This window comes from Corythoichthys intestinalis, chromosome 9, assembly GCF_030265065.1.
Source record: "Corythoichthys intestinalis isolate RoL2023-P3 chromosome 9, ASM3026506v1, whole genome shotgun sequence".
In the NCBI taxonomy this organism is placed as follows: domain Eukaryota; kingdom Metazoa; phylum Chordata; class Actinopteri; order Syngnathiformes; family Syngnathidae; genus Corythoichthys; species Corythoichthys intestinalis.
Genome location: NC_080403.1, coordinates 53,656,139 through 53,672,470, shown reverse-complemented (window position 1 = coordinate 53,672,470; position 16,332 = coordinate 53,656,139). Strand labels below are relative to the sequence as shown.

General features: G+C 40.1%; 1 protein-coding gene across 1 annotated transcript in view; it reads right to left on the bottom strand.

Annotated features, from left to right (window-relative positions):
* Positions 1 to 16,332, bottom strand: part of LOC130921708 (cadherin-22-like) — a 514,730-nt gene that overhangs the window by 36,223 nt on the left and 462,175 nt on the right. The window lies entirely within an intron of this gene.

Below are 16,332 nucleotides of genomic sequence, written 5' to 3'. Positions count from 1 at the left end.
ACACGGTTTTTTAATTTTTATTTTTTTAAATTTTTTGTCTGCACCCTGAGAGATCTGCAAAGGGAAATATCAACAAATCTTAGCTGCCTCTTTCATTCCTAACCATAAAAAGGGACAAATTCTGCAGCAGGATGGTGCTCCATCGCATACTTCAATCTCTACCTCAAAGTTCCTCAAGGCAAAGAAGATCAAGATCCTCTAGGACTGGCCAGCCCAGTCACCAGACATGAACAGCATTGAGCATGTCTGGGGTAGGATGAAACAGGAAGCATGGAAGACGAAACCCAAGAATGTTGATGAACTCTGGGCATGCAAGACTGCTTTTTTTTTATGTTCCTGATGACTTCATCAATAAATTGTATGAATCCTTGCCGAACCGCATGGATGCAGTCCTTCAAGCCCATGGAAGTCATACAAAATATTAAATTTGGATCTCACAGCACCATTACTTAATTCGCTTATGTTATGTAACATATTTTTGTATTTGAAGTACAGTTTTTGTTCAATTTTCACACTACTTTCTGTAGGCGACAAACCTTTTGTCTTGCCAAAATTTGACCTTGACGTCTTCATTAAAAGATAAATCTTTTTTCAGGGAAATAAATATATTTTTGTACATTCAACATTATTTGGGAGGGTCTTAGCTTTCATATAGCCATTTCTGAAACCAATTGAATAATTAAAAGTCCGTTTATTAGCAATTGTTTCTACAAAATGGATAAGCGACAAGACTTTTGTCAGGGACTGTATTTTAATCCATTTCTTTAATCAGAAGAAAGAAGAGACCAAAGAAAAATCTTTTCAGTGGGTCGTGCGTCGCTCGCCACAATACTGTACAGAGTGATGGAAAAGCATTTGCGCATTAACCCCTTTATGGTAGGCCTTTTACAATTATTACCAGTGTTGTTAATAACGGCATTATAGTATAACAGCGTTACTAACGGCGTTATTTTTGTCAGTAGTGAGCCACAGTGCCATCGGCTTTACAATTATTGATGACACTGCGCACGGTGGACACAGGAACATTCAGGTCTTTGGATATGGACTTGTAACCCTGAAATTGCCCATGCTTCCTCACAATTTTGCTTTTCAAGTCCTCAGACAGTTCTTTGGTCTTCTTTCTTTTCTCGATGCTCAATGTGGTACACACAAGGACACAGGACAGAGGTTGAGTAAACTTTAATCCATTTTAACTGGCTGCAAGTGTGATTTAGTTATTGCCACCACCTGTTATGTGCCACAGGTAAGTAACATGTGCTGTTAATTACAGAAATTAGAGAAGCATCACATGATTTTTCAATGGGTGCCAATACTTTTGTCCGGCCCATTTTTGGGAGTTTTGTGTAAAATGATAATGATTTTAATTTTTTTTCCCATTGTGTTTTGTGTTTTTTCATTGCCAGCAAAATAAATGAAGATATTACTACCAAAGTATTTGTAATTGCAATCATTTTCTGGGAGAAATTGAGCATTATCTGACAGAATTGCAGGGGTGCCAATACTTTAGGCCAGCAGTGTACATCCCAGTATATATGGCGGAAAACACTCAGGTGACTTGAAGTTCCACTCTGAGACCCCCAAATTGGCTAAATTTCAAAACTGTCCGATATGCATGTGTGATGCATCATTGGAAAGCTTAAAATTAGAGATGTCCCGATGGAGATTTTCATTTTTATATATTTACCCTTTTAAAATTTTTTTTTTTTTTTCTTTGTTTGGATCGATTATTTATCATCTAAAATATTGGGGTAAATGCGACAGAAACGAAAAAAAATACAATTAAGCGATAGTTATGAGGTAGATATCCATGACTTTTTCACAGACGCCAATTTTTTCATTGTGACCTAATTTGTTTAAAAGTTTAAAATATGCGAGTGAATAATTTTTTAAAGTCGTTTTTTTTAACTAAATACAAGGGCTGTAATTAGAGATGTCCCGATCAATCGGCGTCCCGATCGATCAGGTCCGAGCACATCATTTTCAAAGTATCGGAATCAGCAAAAAAATATCGGACATGCCTATTTTATTGTATATATATTTTTTAATTAAATCGTTTTCTAATTGTATTTAACGTTACAGACAAAATGTCTTACACTCATCCAGAGTCTTTAGTTTTGGCTTAAAGTAGGGTTATCAAATTTATGCCGTTAACGGCGGTAATTAATTTTAAAAAAAATTTATCACGTGAAAATATTTAACGCAATTAACGTATGCGCTGCACGACCCACTCACGCATTGTCGTGTTCAATTTGTAATGGCGCCGTTTCACCTATATATAAAGCTAAAAGGCTAAAATGAGTAGAGTGAATTTTGGCAGCCTTTGGAGCCTTTTTTAAATTGGCTAAAGCCTTACAATCCCTCTCCCTATGATTAGAAATATCGTGGGAAGCAATGTGGGGAAGAAAGGTAGTAATTGATCTTTTTCCTAACACCCTATGTTATTTCCCAACGTAGAGAAGATATATCAATTGGTACCACAACGCACAGTCATGGTTGAAATTCCCATCATGCATTTGGGCAGAACAGTTAAATGGCTACAGTATCATTTCCTGAAAGCTCAACAAATACACTATATGGCAATATTTCATCACAATATACAAAGTCACATTTATCCTTTAAGAATTACAAGTCTTTCTATCCTTTGATCCCTCTCACAGAAAGAATGTTAATAATGTAAATGCCATCTTGAGGATTTATTGTCATAATAAACAAATACAGTACTTATGTACTGTATGTTGAATGTATATATTCTTCCGAGTTTTATTCATTTTTTTCTTAATGCAATGCCAAAATGCATATGATCGGGAAAAATTATCGGCAATGATTGGAATTGAATCGGGAGCACACAAAAAAAGCAATCGGATCGGGAAATATCGGGATCGGCAGATACTCAAACTAAAACGATCGGGATCGGATCGGGAGCAAAAAAACATGATCGGAACAACCCTACTTAAAATCTCAATTTTCTAGGGGAAGAAACATTTTGAACAGGAGGACATTTATAGAAAAAAAAAAAAAAAATTCAAACAGCAAAACCCTATCTTGAGTTGAGCGCACACGAGAGCAGAATTAAAGACGGCATGACTTTAACGAGATATTATCGCGTACTTTCGTCATTTCGATCCAAAAACTATGTAGCATGTATCACTGAGTGTCAAGACACAGCTGTGAATGGCCACAGCTGTATTCTCTGGGGATTTTATGGGTGAAACATGGTAATATAACAATGGTCAGGATGCAGAAATCGCAGACATCAAGGAGTGGTCGAAATTTTCTTTTTCATATATAAACCCTTTTAAACTTTTTTTTTTTTTTTTTTTTTCTTTGTTTGGATCGATTATTTATCATCTAACATATTGGAGAAAATGCGACAGTAACAAAAAAAAAAAAAAAAAAATACAATTAATCGATAGTTATGAGGTAGATATCCGTGACTTTTTTACAGACACCATTTTTTTCATTGTGACGTAGTTTGTATAAAAGTTTCAAAGATGCGAGTGAATACTTTTTTTAAAGTCGTTTTTTTTTTTAAAAAACAAAATATTAGACATCAATTAATGATTCTAAGCTAACAATGACAGACGTTTTGAATAATAAATATAATTAATTACCTTCGATTTATGGCTGGGTTGAAACAAAAGCAGTTGCGCGACGTCTGTAAACGGGGGTTTTCAGGGTAAAACGGACAAATTAAAAATAGTTCAGGGGCTTAATGCGCCATGAATCTGCTATGGCAGCATATAGACATATTGTTCTATCAAACACAACAGCTGTTTTGGACTAAAATACAGCAGTTTTTGTTAAAGAGGAGTGCAAGAGCAGAAACTGCTTTTTTAGTCATGTCTGTGTTTTCTGCCATATGTACAGTATGTACTAGTACAGGGGTGCCCAAGTCCGGTCCTCGAGAGCCCCTATCCAACTTGTTTTCCATTTCTCCCTCCTCCAACACACCTGACTCAAATAATCAGATTATTGTGTACATCATTGAGCTTGACTCAAATAATTAGATTATTTGAGTCAGGTGTGTTGGACGAGGGAGAAATGGAAAACAAGCTGGATAGGGGCTCTCGAGGACTGGACTTGAGCACCCCTGTACTCAATATGACGGCAACTGTCAAAACACATTAAAAAAAAAAAATTAAAAAACTGCCATGCTGCCACACACGCATCACCAATAAGAACAATCTACTAATGTCAGATTTACATCCACAAGTGTTAACAACAAGCCTAGTAAAGAGCTTGTTTAGTGTCATCCGTTTTCACTAATTTTTATTATTCATTTATTCGACGTAGTTCTTCCCAATGTCTCTATCTGACAAGTTGCGTTGCCTGTAGCCCTTTTCACACATATATCCAGGGAAATTCCCGTATAAAGTGACGCGGGATTTACTCTCGTCATTGCTTTCACGCATGAAAAGATGTCTCCAGAATGAAGCAGGTTGGACGCTTTCACGGACTTGTCCCGTGTTGCCTACTGGCGCACTCTGTGCGTGGAGGGTTGCTGGCGCAATTTTATAACCTGGACATTACGTCATTTTTGGTCAGCATTGGTTGTCAAAATGTTGGTCAAACCGTGTCGTGTTTTGTTGTGGAGGGAGCCTTCCCGACGTGTAACTGCAACCAATTTCAGGTCATCAAGAGGTAAAATCGGGCCTGAAAAATCCAGCCCGACCCGACCCGGGTCCGCGGGTATTATAGCCCGACCTAGCCCAAGCCCATTCAATTAACCTGACTTGCAGGCCCGAGCCCGAAAAAACCCCAAAAATGTTATGCTTTATTTGTAGGCCTGAGCTCGGAAAAAAACCCAAATGTTATATTTTATTTGTAGGCCCGAGCCCGATAAAAACCTCAAAATTCTCTGTATTATTTGTGAGGACTCAGGAGGAGGAGGACAGGGAAGGGATGCGCCAGTCAGACCTGGACAAAGCACTGTTTGCTGCTTGGAAAAACAGACTGGTTGCATTTTGTGTGATCACATTTGGAGACAATGCCTGTGCATAAAAGCCTGTCTTTTGTAACGAATTCTCAGTTGGCAGAGAAAAAACGCAACTTTTCTTAATGTTGAAATAGTTAACATATATTTATGATAATTATAAATGCATTTACACAACGAAATAATGCTGGAAAAGTTGGTTAAATAAAAAAAAAGATGCGGTTTTGCCGTCTTGCAGAAGTGAATATTAATATTGCAATGACCATACAGCGCCTTCTCTTTTTTCCAAATTATTTATTTGATAACAAGTATTCCTTAGTTAACATTCATACATCGTTTTAGTATACATATATAAATATACAGTGGTACCTCTACATACGATCGCTTCGACACACGAACTTTTCGACATCCGACGTAAAATTTGACTCGCCATTTGTTTCTACATCCGACGACATGTTCGAAATACGACGACAATGGCAGCACCGCAGACGAATGCACGGCGGATTTTCTTGTGTGACAAATCAACACTGGTTTCAGAAAAGGTTGGTACAGGTGGTGAAACAAGGAAAAAGTTGACGCTTACCTTCTAAACGAAGATGCAAATGACAGAAAAATATGAGCGTCGGGTGGGCATCCGTGAAATGGCTCAACAATACATCTCCACGGTCCTCCTCCGACCATAGTTCGCCAGTCTTTATAAGTTAAGCTGACAATTCTTATTGTGGTAACGTCTCCAGAGAAATCGCCAACTTCGCCACGTTTTTATCATTTATTTCACAACTTATTCAAAACGAAAACACCTTCTGTCTGCCGCAATTGACGGTGTTCTCAAGAAAGCATTCAAAGTGAAAGTGAAACTCAAGCTCACCGGGCTGTCTCTGGCACGTCAGCTCCGCGGTGCGTTCAGGGTCAGCAAAAAACGTCCGCCACATTAGAACCCGATTCGTTACATTAATACAGGAATTATTATTATTATTATTATTCCGATTTTGATTTATATTTTATTTGTTTTGCTATGTGTAATTGCCATTTGTAATAGTACCAGCAGTATTTTTTAAGGATTTAGTTAAGGTTTTTGGGCTGTGGAACGAATTAATGGAATTATAATGTATTCCTATGGGAAAATCCTGCTCGACATACGACCATTTCGACTTACAAACAAGGTCCTGGAACGGATTAACTTCGTATGTAGAGGTACCACTTGTATATTTATTTTTAAAAAGTTAGCGAGAACCCTGGCCCGACCCGAACGTATCCATTCGTAATGTTTTCAGTTTGATTTAGCTATTTCCAGCTTGCCCTGTTTCCTGTTTAGCTTAGCCCTGCTTTCACGCACACCAGGAGAAAACCAACGCAGGCATGGTGAGAACATGCAAACTCCACACTGGAAGGTTGGAGCCGGGATTCAACAGTTGTTGATCTCAGAACTGTGAGGGGAACGTGCAAACGACTGTGAAAACAGTTGTGTTTTATTGTGTGTTATATTTATAACTGTGCCAAAAGCAGTTTTAGCATTTCGGTGGTTTTATGAGGTTTAACCCCGGTGGGGGTGGGGGGGGGGGGGGTCCAGCAAGAAATTCTAGCCACTTTCACCCCTGCCTGTACTAGTATATAAACCAAGTTGTCAAGGTAACATCATTCAACTGCTGCTTTGCAAAAATGGCATTCTGTGCTATTCAAGCTCAGACTTTGCATGAAAAGAGGCTTGTATCAAAAGTTGCTGTTCTGCCAATATCACTGAAGTAGGTGGGCAAGTGTTGCCTTGGCAACGAGAGAGATGCGATTTACTATCTGTAGTTAAAGCTCGTGTCTTTTAAGAGACGCATTTCAAGTTTGCCAACGCTTATCATATATTTCCGCGTTTAAACAAAAAAGAACGCAGGGGAGTAAATGAACAAAAATTAAACATCACCGCTTTGTGTATGAAGCCCAGCTGGCAGACATAGATGGATGGGTGAATGTTCCGGTAGAGGCTTTGACAAATAGAGTTGGAGCAGCTTGGTGGGCATACTTGCATAGGATATATCAAGCAATCCATCTTCCAGAACGTACATGGGCATTAACCACGTCGCTCTGGTTCTCCTCCAGAGCGCCGGGAAGACGATCTCTCTTTTAGCGCTTGTGCATGCCAATGTGACGCCCCTCAACTTGTCCTTTTGACTCTTGCACGTTAGCTTTTGCCCTCCACTCAACCAGCTCATTGAACTCATCAGGTGCCATTGACGGCGCAAGAGGTCCAATTAATTTTCGGGTGAATGTCGTTTCTGCAATACTTTAAGGAAACGGTGCGAGTGTTGCAATGCATTGAATTTTATAGATAAAAACATTTTGAGTAATCACAGTGGTGGGTAGTAATGCGTTACATTTACTTGAGTATCGTCATTTTCGGCGTATAAGGCGCCACCCGCCAAATTTGACAGGAAAATGGCATTTTTTTCCATAGATAAGCCACACTGTCCTTACTGTAATGTAGAATATTTGCACCAAAAGATATTAACCTGTAAAACTTTATTTGACAGTGGCATCATAAGACTGTCTAAGACCAAATGAACCACTATGAAGCTTTGGACCAATTGGCTGCAAGGCTTCATTGCTTCTTGGCCATCACTGCTCCCTTGGGGGAGATATTCAACCTCTGCTGCCACCTGCTGTCAACATTGTTGCCATCCAACACGCCTCCTAGCATGTATTGCAGCACTACAGATGTAAATAACAATTAAAATTCATGTTCTGTGCTAATTATTTCTTCAGTTACTAGTCCAATGGCTAGCTACAGTGGGGCAAATAAGTATTTAGTCAACCACTGATTGTGCAAGTTCTCCCAATTGAAAATATTAGAGAGGCCTGTAATTGTCAACATGGGTAAACCTCAACCATGAGAGACAGAATGTGGAAAAAAAAAAAAAAAAAACAGAAAATCACATTGTTTTATTTTTAAAGAATTTATTTGCAAATCATGGTGGAAAATAAGTATTTGGTCAATACCAAAAGTTCATGTTGCTGGTATTTTGGCCCATTCCTCCATGGAGAGCTCCTCTAGAGCAGTGATGTTTTAAGGCTGTCGTTGGGCAACACGGACTTTCAACTCCCTCCACAGATTTTCTATGGGGTTGAGCTCTGGAGACTGGCGAGGCCACTCCGGGACCTTAAAATGCTTCTTACGAAGCCATTCCTTTGTTGCCCTGGCTGTGTGTTTGGGATCATTGTCATGCTGAAAGGCCCAGTCACGTCTCATCTTCAATGCCCTTGCTGATGGAAGGAGATTTTCACTCAAAATCTCTCGATGAATGGCCCCATTCATTCTTTCCTTTACACAGATCAGTCGTCCTGGTCCCTTTGCAGAAAAACAGTCCCAAAGCAGGATGTTTCCACCCCCATGCTTCACAGTGGGTATGGTGTTCTTCGGATTCAATTCAGTATTCTTTCTCCTCCAAACACGAGAACCTGTGTTTCTACCAAAAAGTTCTATTTTGGCTTCATCTGACCATAACACATTCTCCCAGTCCTCTTCTGGATCATCCAAATGTTCTCCAGCGAACCGCAGACGGGCCTGGACGTGTACTTTCTTCAGCAGGGGACACGTCTGGCAGTGCAGGATTTGAGTCCCTGGCGGCGAATTGTGTTACTGATAGTAGCCTTTGTTACTCTGGTCCCAGCTCTCTGTAGGTCATTCACTAGGTCCCCCCGTGTGCTTCTGGGATTTTTGCTCACCGTTCTTGTTATCATTTTGACGCCACGGGGTGAGATCTTGCATGGAGCCCCAGATCGAGGGAGATTATCAGTGGTCTTGTATGTCTTCCATTTTCTAATAATTGCTTTCAAAGTTGATTTCTTTACACCAAGCGTTTTACCTATTGCAGATTCATTCTTCCCAGCCTGGAGCAGGTCTACAATTTTGTCTCAGGTGTCTTTTATACCGATAATGAGTTAAAACAGATACCATTAATACAGGTAACGAGTGGAGCCTCGTTAGACCTCGTTAGAAGAAGTTAGGAATCTTGCTTGTTTGTAGATGACCAAATACTTATTTTCCACTCTAATTTGGAAATAAATTCTTTAAAAATCAAACAATGTGATTTTCTGTTGTTTTTTTTTTTTTCACATTCTGTCTCTCATGGTTGAGGTTTGCCCATGTTGACAATTACAGGCCTCTCTAATCTTTTCAAGTAGGCGAACGTGCACAATTGGTGGTTGACTAAATACTTATTTGCCCCACTGTATGGCTCGTCAAACATAGGTTCCCAAGTTCCCAACCCCTGAGTTAAAGGGAATGAAAGCAGTCGCTTTGATTAGTGGCAAAAGGAGTTAGCGCAAACTTAGCCTTTTTCAAATATGTCAAGAGCGAATAGTAGTAAGATAAAAATTGTGCCAGAACAGGAAAAACATGCCCGGGCCTAAACAATTACCCTGATTTAAACTAACACCATTAAAAATGATTTAATCGAATCAAGCAAAGTGCTTCAACAAACTTTCAGACAACATTCATTGCCTTGAGCGGCGTGTGAGAAAACGCAGTGTGTCGCGCTGATGTTCGCTTTTCCTGACAACATTAAAAGTGTTTATCAGCACGGTGGTGTGTGCGGAAAAGACGACAGATTGAAAGTGACAGGTTGACAAATGTGTCCACCAGAGGAGACGCGGCAGAGGCCAATAACGAGAACGGGTGGGAGGATTATAAAACCTGTGTTGGGGTAGCGAGGATGTTTTTGATTACCTACCGTGGCCCGCCATCTACGTAAAACGTAAACAAACATGTATGTCGGGTTGGCGCTGTATGTGACCTTTACGTACACTTAATCATTCAAATGCACACTGTGTCACACAACCACAGAGACGAGCTGATTGGTGTGTGCATGTATGAAATTACGCTTGCTAGCATATTACGCGTGCAAGCGTATAGGACGTATAGCACGTATGCACGCGGCTGTTCATATACGCAGCTAGAGGAAGCTTGAGGGATGAGTCTTCTTGTCCATTTGAGCGTGCGTGCAGGTTTAGCATCAGGCCGCGGCGGGCCCGGCTCGCTACCTCAGCCGGCGCGCTGACATTTCCCCAAAGCTCAGGCTGCTCCCGTGACATTTCCACGGTGTCACATCAATCTTGATTTACCCGCGTGTCACGTTGGCTTAAGTCCGCGCTTCTAATCGAGGCTCCGCCCGCGTGTTTTTTTAACGGAAACAGGCGAAAGGACGCGATAACCAGCGTCTGAAGTTGGCGAAAAGTCAGTCAAGGGATATTAAGCTCGGGGTGTTTATTTACTCGAGGTGCCAATCACAGTTGGTTGGGGAATAGTTGCTGTCATTTGGGTTTTGCTTGGCGTACTTTTACACGCAAGAAGTTGGGGACTGCATCATTATGATTAGTTGCACAACAAATTTGAAGGTGGCATATTATGGAAAAGTGATTTCTTAAGAGGGGTGTGACAATATACAGGAACAAAATGGTGATACATCGCGATAGTTTGTACCCTAAAATTAGGGCTGTCAAAATTATCGCGTTAACGGGCGTTCATTTTTTAAATTAATCACGTTAAAATATTTGACGCATTTAACGCACATGCCCCGCTCAAACAGATTAAAATGACAGCAGTGTCATGTCCATTTGTTTCTTGTGGGGTTTTTTTGTGTTTTGTGTAATTATTGACATCAACAATGGCGAGCTACTAGTTTATTTTTTGTTAGAACATTTCACAAATTTTATGAAGATGAAAACATTGAGAGGGGTTTTAATATAAAATTTCTATAACTTGTACTAACATTTATCTTTTAAGAACTGCAAGTCTTTCTATCCATGGATCACTTTACCAGAATGTGAATAATGTTAATGCCATCTTGTTGATTGATTGTTATAGTGAACAAATACAGTACTTATGTACAGTATGTTGAATGTATATATCCGTCTTGTGTCTTATCTTTCCATTCTAACAATAATTTACAGAAAAATATGGCATATTTTATAGATGGTTTGAATTGCGATTAATTACGATGAATTAATTTTTAAACTGTGATTAACTCGATTAAAAATTTTAATCGTTTGACAGCCCTACCTAAAATGTTATCGATATACTACAGTGGTATGTAAAAGTATCTGAACCTTTTGGAATTTCTCACATTTCTGCATAAAATCACTATTAAATGTGATCTGATCTTTGTCAAAATCACACAGATGAAAAAAACAGTGTCTGCTTTAAGTAATCCCACCCAAACATTTATAGGTTTTCATATTTTAATGAGGATGGTATGCAAACAATGACAGAAGGGGGTGAAAATACAGTGCCTTGCAAAAGTATTCGGCCCCCTTGAACCTTGCAACCTTTCGCCACATTTCAGGCTTCAAACATAAAGATATAAAATTTAAATTTTTTGTCAAGAATCAACAAGTGGGACACAATCGTGAAGTGGAACAAAATTTATTGGATGATTTAAACTTTTTTAACAAATAAAAAACTGAAACGTGGGGCGTGCAATATTATTCGGTCCCCTTGCGTTAATACTTTGTAGCGCCACCTTTTAATCCAATTACAGCTGCAAGTCGCTTGGGGTATGTTTCTATCAGTTTTGCACATCGAGAGACTGACATTCTTGCCCATTCTTCAGCTCGAGCTCAGTGAGGTTGGATGGAGAGTGTTTGTGAACAGCAGTCTTCAGCTCTTTCCACAGATTCTCGATTGGATTCAGGTCTGGACTTTGACTTGGCCATTCTAACACCTGGATACGTTTATTTTTGAACCATACCGTTGTAGATTTGGCTTTGTTTTGGATCATTGTCCTGTTGGAAGATAAATCTCCATCCCAATCTCAGGTCTTGTGCAGATACCAACAGGTTTTCTTCCAGAATGTTCCTGTATTTGGCTGCATCCATCTTCCCGTCAATTTTAACCATCTTCCCTGTCCCTGCTGAAGAAAAGCTGGCCCAAACCATGATGCTGCCACCACGTTTGACAGTGGGGATGGTGTGTTCAGGGTGATGAGCTGTGTTGCTTTTACGCCAAACATATCGTTTTGCATTGTGGCCAAAAAGTTCAATTTTGGTTTCATCTGACCAGAGCACCTTCTTCCACATGTTTGGTGTGTCTCCCAGGTGGCTTGTGGCAAACTTTAAACGAGACTTTTTATGGATATCTTTGAGAAATGGCTTTCTTCTTGCCACTCTTCCACAAAGGCCAGATTTGTGCAGTGTACGACTGATTGTTGTCCTATGGACAGACTCTCCCACCTCAGCTGTAGATCTCTGCAGTTCATCCAGAGTGATCATGGGCCTCTTGGCTGCATCTCTGATCAGTTTTCTCCTTGTTTGAGAAGAAAGTTTGGAAGGATGACCGGGTCTTGGTAGATTTGCAGTGGTCTGATGCTCCTTCCATTTCAATATGATGGCTTGCACAGTGCTCCTTGAGATGTTTAAAGCTTGGGAAATCTTTTTGTATCCAAATCCGGCTTTAAACTTCTCCACAACAGTACAGTGGTACCTCTACATACGAATTTAATTCGTTCCAGGACCTTGTTTGTAAGTCGAAATGGTCGTATGTCGAGCAGGATTTTCCCATAGGAATACATTATAATTCCATTAATTCGTTCCAAAGCCTAAAAACATATACTAAATTCTTAATAAATACTGCTGGCACTGTTACAAATGGCAATTAAACATAGAAAAACAAATAAGTTATAAATAAATAATTCAGAATAATATAATAATAAGAAGAATAATTAATAATTATTCCTGTAAATAATGTAACGAATCGGATTCTAATATGGCGGACACTTTTTACTGTCCCTGAACGCACCGCGAAGTGAGATAGGTCGGTGCGGTAGAGATAATACTTTCGTTTTCTTGAGAGCAGTCAACTGCTTAAGACAATGGGCGTTTTGTGTTGGATAAGTTCTTAAATTAATGATAAAAACGTGACGAAGCTGGCGATTTCCTTGGCAATGTTACCACAATGATAATTTTCACCTTAACTTATAAATAGTGGCGAACGGTGGTCGGAAGAGGACCACGGAGCTGTATTGTTGAGCCAGTTCAGGCTTTTTACTGTCCCTGAACGCACCGCGAAGTGAGATAGGTCGGTGCGGTAGAGATAATACTTTCGTTTTCTTGAGAGCAGTCAACTGCTTAAGACAATGGGCGTTTTGTGTTGGATAAGTTCTTAAATAAATGATAAAAACGTGACGAAGCTGGCGATTTCCTTGGCAATGTTACCACAATGATAATTTTCACCTTAACTTATAAATAGTGGCGAACGGTGGTCGGAAGAGGACCACGGAGCTGTATTGTTGAGCCAGTTCAGGGACACGCACCCCAAGCTCATATTTTTCTATAACTTGCATCTTCATTTCAAAGGTAAGCATCACTTTTTTCCTTGTTTCTCCAACTGTATCAACTTTTTTTGAAAACTGTGTTGATTTCTCACACAAGAAAATCCACCGTGCGTTCGTTTGCAGTGCTGTCATGTAGTCGTATTTCGAGCAACTCGTCGGATGTAGAAACAAATGGCGGCTCAAATTTTACGTCGGATGTCGAAAAGATCGTGTGTCGAAGTGATCGTATGTAGAGGTACCACTGTATCTCGGAGCTGCCTGGTGTGTTCCTTGGTTTTCATAATGCTCTCTGCCCTTTAAACAGAACCCTGAGACTATCACAGAGCAGGTGCATTTATACGGAGACTTGATTACACACAGGTGGATTCTATTTATCATCATCGGTCATTTAGGACAACATTGGATCATTCAGAGATCCTCACTGAACTTCTGGAGTGAGTTTGCTGCACCGAAAGTAAAGGGGCCGAATAATATTGCACGCCCCACTTTTCAGTTTTTTATTTGTTAAAAAAAGTTTAAATTATCCAATAAATGTTGTTCCACTTCACGATTGTGTCCCACTTGTTGTTGATTCTTGACAAAAAAATTAAATTTCATATCTTTATGTTTGAAGCCTGAAATGTGGCGAAAGGTTGCAAGGTTCAAGGGGGCCGAATACTTTTGCAAGGCACTGTAAGTAAGTGAACCATCACATTTAATATTTTGTGGCCCTCCCTTTGGCAGCAATAACTTCAACCAGTCAAGGGGTGCTACCGTGGGGGGCACCCACAGACACACTCTGCCCACTCAAAGAAAACTGGATGTAGTACTAACGGCAGTCTGGGCACCACATATGGTATCCCATTCATATAGTACTGATGTGTTCTAAGTGTTAACCTTTGCGTTGTTCCCTCCTCTTTCACCTTAAAAACAACCCAAAAAAAATGTAATGAAATGTTGGTTTTGTTCCTAGGGGGCGCTACGCACATTTACGCATATTTCGATTTTTTTTTTTTTTACCAGTGTTCATCTGGCTGTTGAGTTTGGTGAGTTTTGAAGCATTCTGAGGGGGGTCAAAGTAGGGCTCAAAGCGTCGGCGGGACAAAGAATGACTGCTAGGAGGCGCTATATAGTGTATTTGGAATTTGTCTTTACACGGTATCAAAGATTACACCTGTTTTGATCTGCCTGCAGATTTTGGTGCATTTTGAAGCATACTAAGGGGGTCAAATTGAGCTCAAAGGGGCTGCGGAACAAAGAATAACTTTAATAATAATCATAAAACCGAGGAACCACAATAGGTTACCTAAAAAAACATTGTCACCTGCATTTCCATACTGTTCAATTATGGATGTGTTCTAAGTCAGATAAAATTAAATCAACTTTTATTTGTTTGGACCAAATCACAACAACATCTCTTCTTATCTCAAGAAGAAAACAAAACATGTCTTTAGGTGGAATAGCCCTACGCTGGATTTCAACCTACTTGAGCATTGTAGCTTTTTATTTTTTTTGCCCCCCCCAGGTAAGACTAATGCCCACCTAAACTTGGCAGCCTGGTAACACCACTGAACCAGACGCTTCCTGTAGCTGCAGATAAGTCTGGCACATCGATCAGGACTAATTCTTCTCTACAAAACTGCTTTAGTTTAGTCAGATTCCTGGGATGTCTGACATGAATCACTGTCCTTTAAGTCATGCCACAGCATCTCAATGGGTTTCAAGTCTGGACTTTGACTTGGCCACTCCAGAATGTGTATTTTGTTCTTCTGAAACCATTCTGAAGTTGATTTAAGTATGTGTTTTGGATCATTGTCTTGTTGCAGCATCCATCCTCTTTTTAGCTACAACTGTCCGACAGACGGCCTCAGGTTTTCCAGCAAAACATCCTGATAAACTTTTGAATTCATTCTACCATTAATGATTGCAAGTTGTCCAGGCCCTGAAGCAGCAAAACAGCCCCAAATCATGATGCTCTCCCCTCCATGCTTCACAGTGGGGATGAGGTGTTGATGTTGGTGAGCTGTTCCATTTTTCCTCCACACGTGATGTTGTGTTTTACTCCCAAACAATTCAACTTTGTTTCAATAGTCTACAAAATATTTTGCCAAAACTTCTGTGGAGTGTCCAGGTACCTTTCTGCGAACATTGAACGAGCAACAATGTTTTTTTAGATAGCAGTAGCTTCCTCCGTGGAGTCCTCCCATGAACACCATCCTCAGCCATAGTTTTACATATAGTTGATGAGTGAAAAGAGATATTGGACCGTGCCAGTGATTTCTGTAAGTCTTTAGCAGACACTCTAGGGTTCTTTTTTACCTCTCGGAGTATTCTGCGCTGAACTCTTGCCGTCATCTTTGGTGGATGGCCACTCCTTATGAGAGAAGCAACAGTGCCAAACTCTCCATCCCTCTCCACTCTCTCCATTTGTAGACAACTTCTCTGTCAATTGATGAACATCCAGACTTTTAGAGATGGCATTGTATCCTTTCCCAGCTTTATACAAATCAACAATCCTTGATCGCAGGTCTTCAGAGAGCTCTTTTGACTGAGTCACGATGCACATCAGACAATACTTCTCATCAAGACAATTCTTACCAGGTGCATGTTTTATAGTGGGCAGGGCAGCTTTAAACCAATCATCAGTGATTGGGCACACACCTGACTTAAAATGTTTGGTACAAATTGGTTTCAATTTCTCTAAGTCTCCTGAGGCAGAGGGTTCAATTACTTATTTTTTCCCCTTCTGTCATTGTTTGCATGCTATCCTCATTAAAATATGAAAAGCTATGTATATTTGGGTGATTTTAGTTAAAGCAGACACTATTTTCATCTGTGTGAGTTTGACAAAGGTCAGATCACATTTAATGGTGATCTTATGCAGAAATGTGAAAAATTCCAAATGGTTCAGATACTTTTTCATACCACTGTTTCCATCCATCCATCCACCCACCCATCCAGAAAATAGATATGAAGAGCTGTGCACTGTTTTCGTAAGCCATTTTTCGGCACAACACCGGACTCACGCAGCGACCCACTGTCTTCTCCGGTTCTCACGTGTCCGCCCGAGAAGTGCCATTTTCGGCTTGGGATCGTCACGACGAC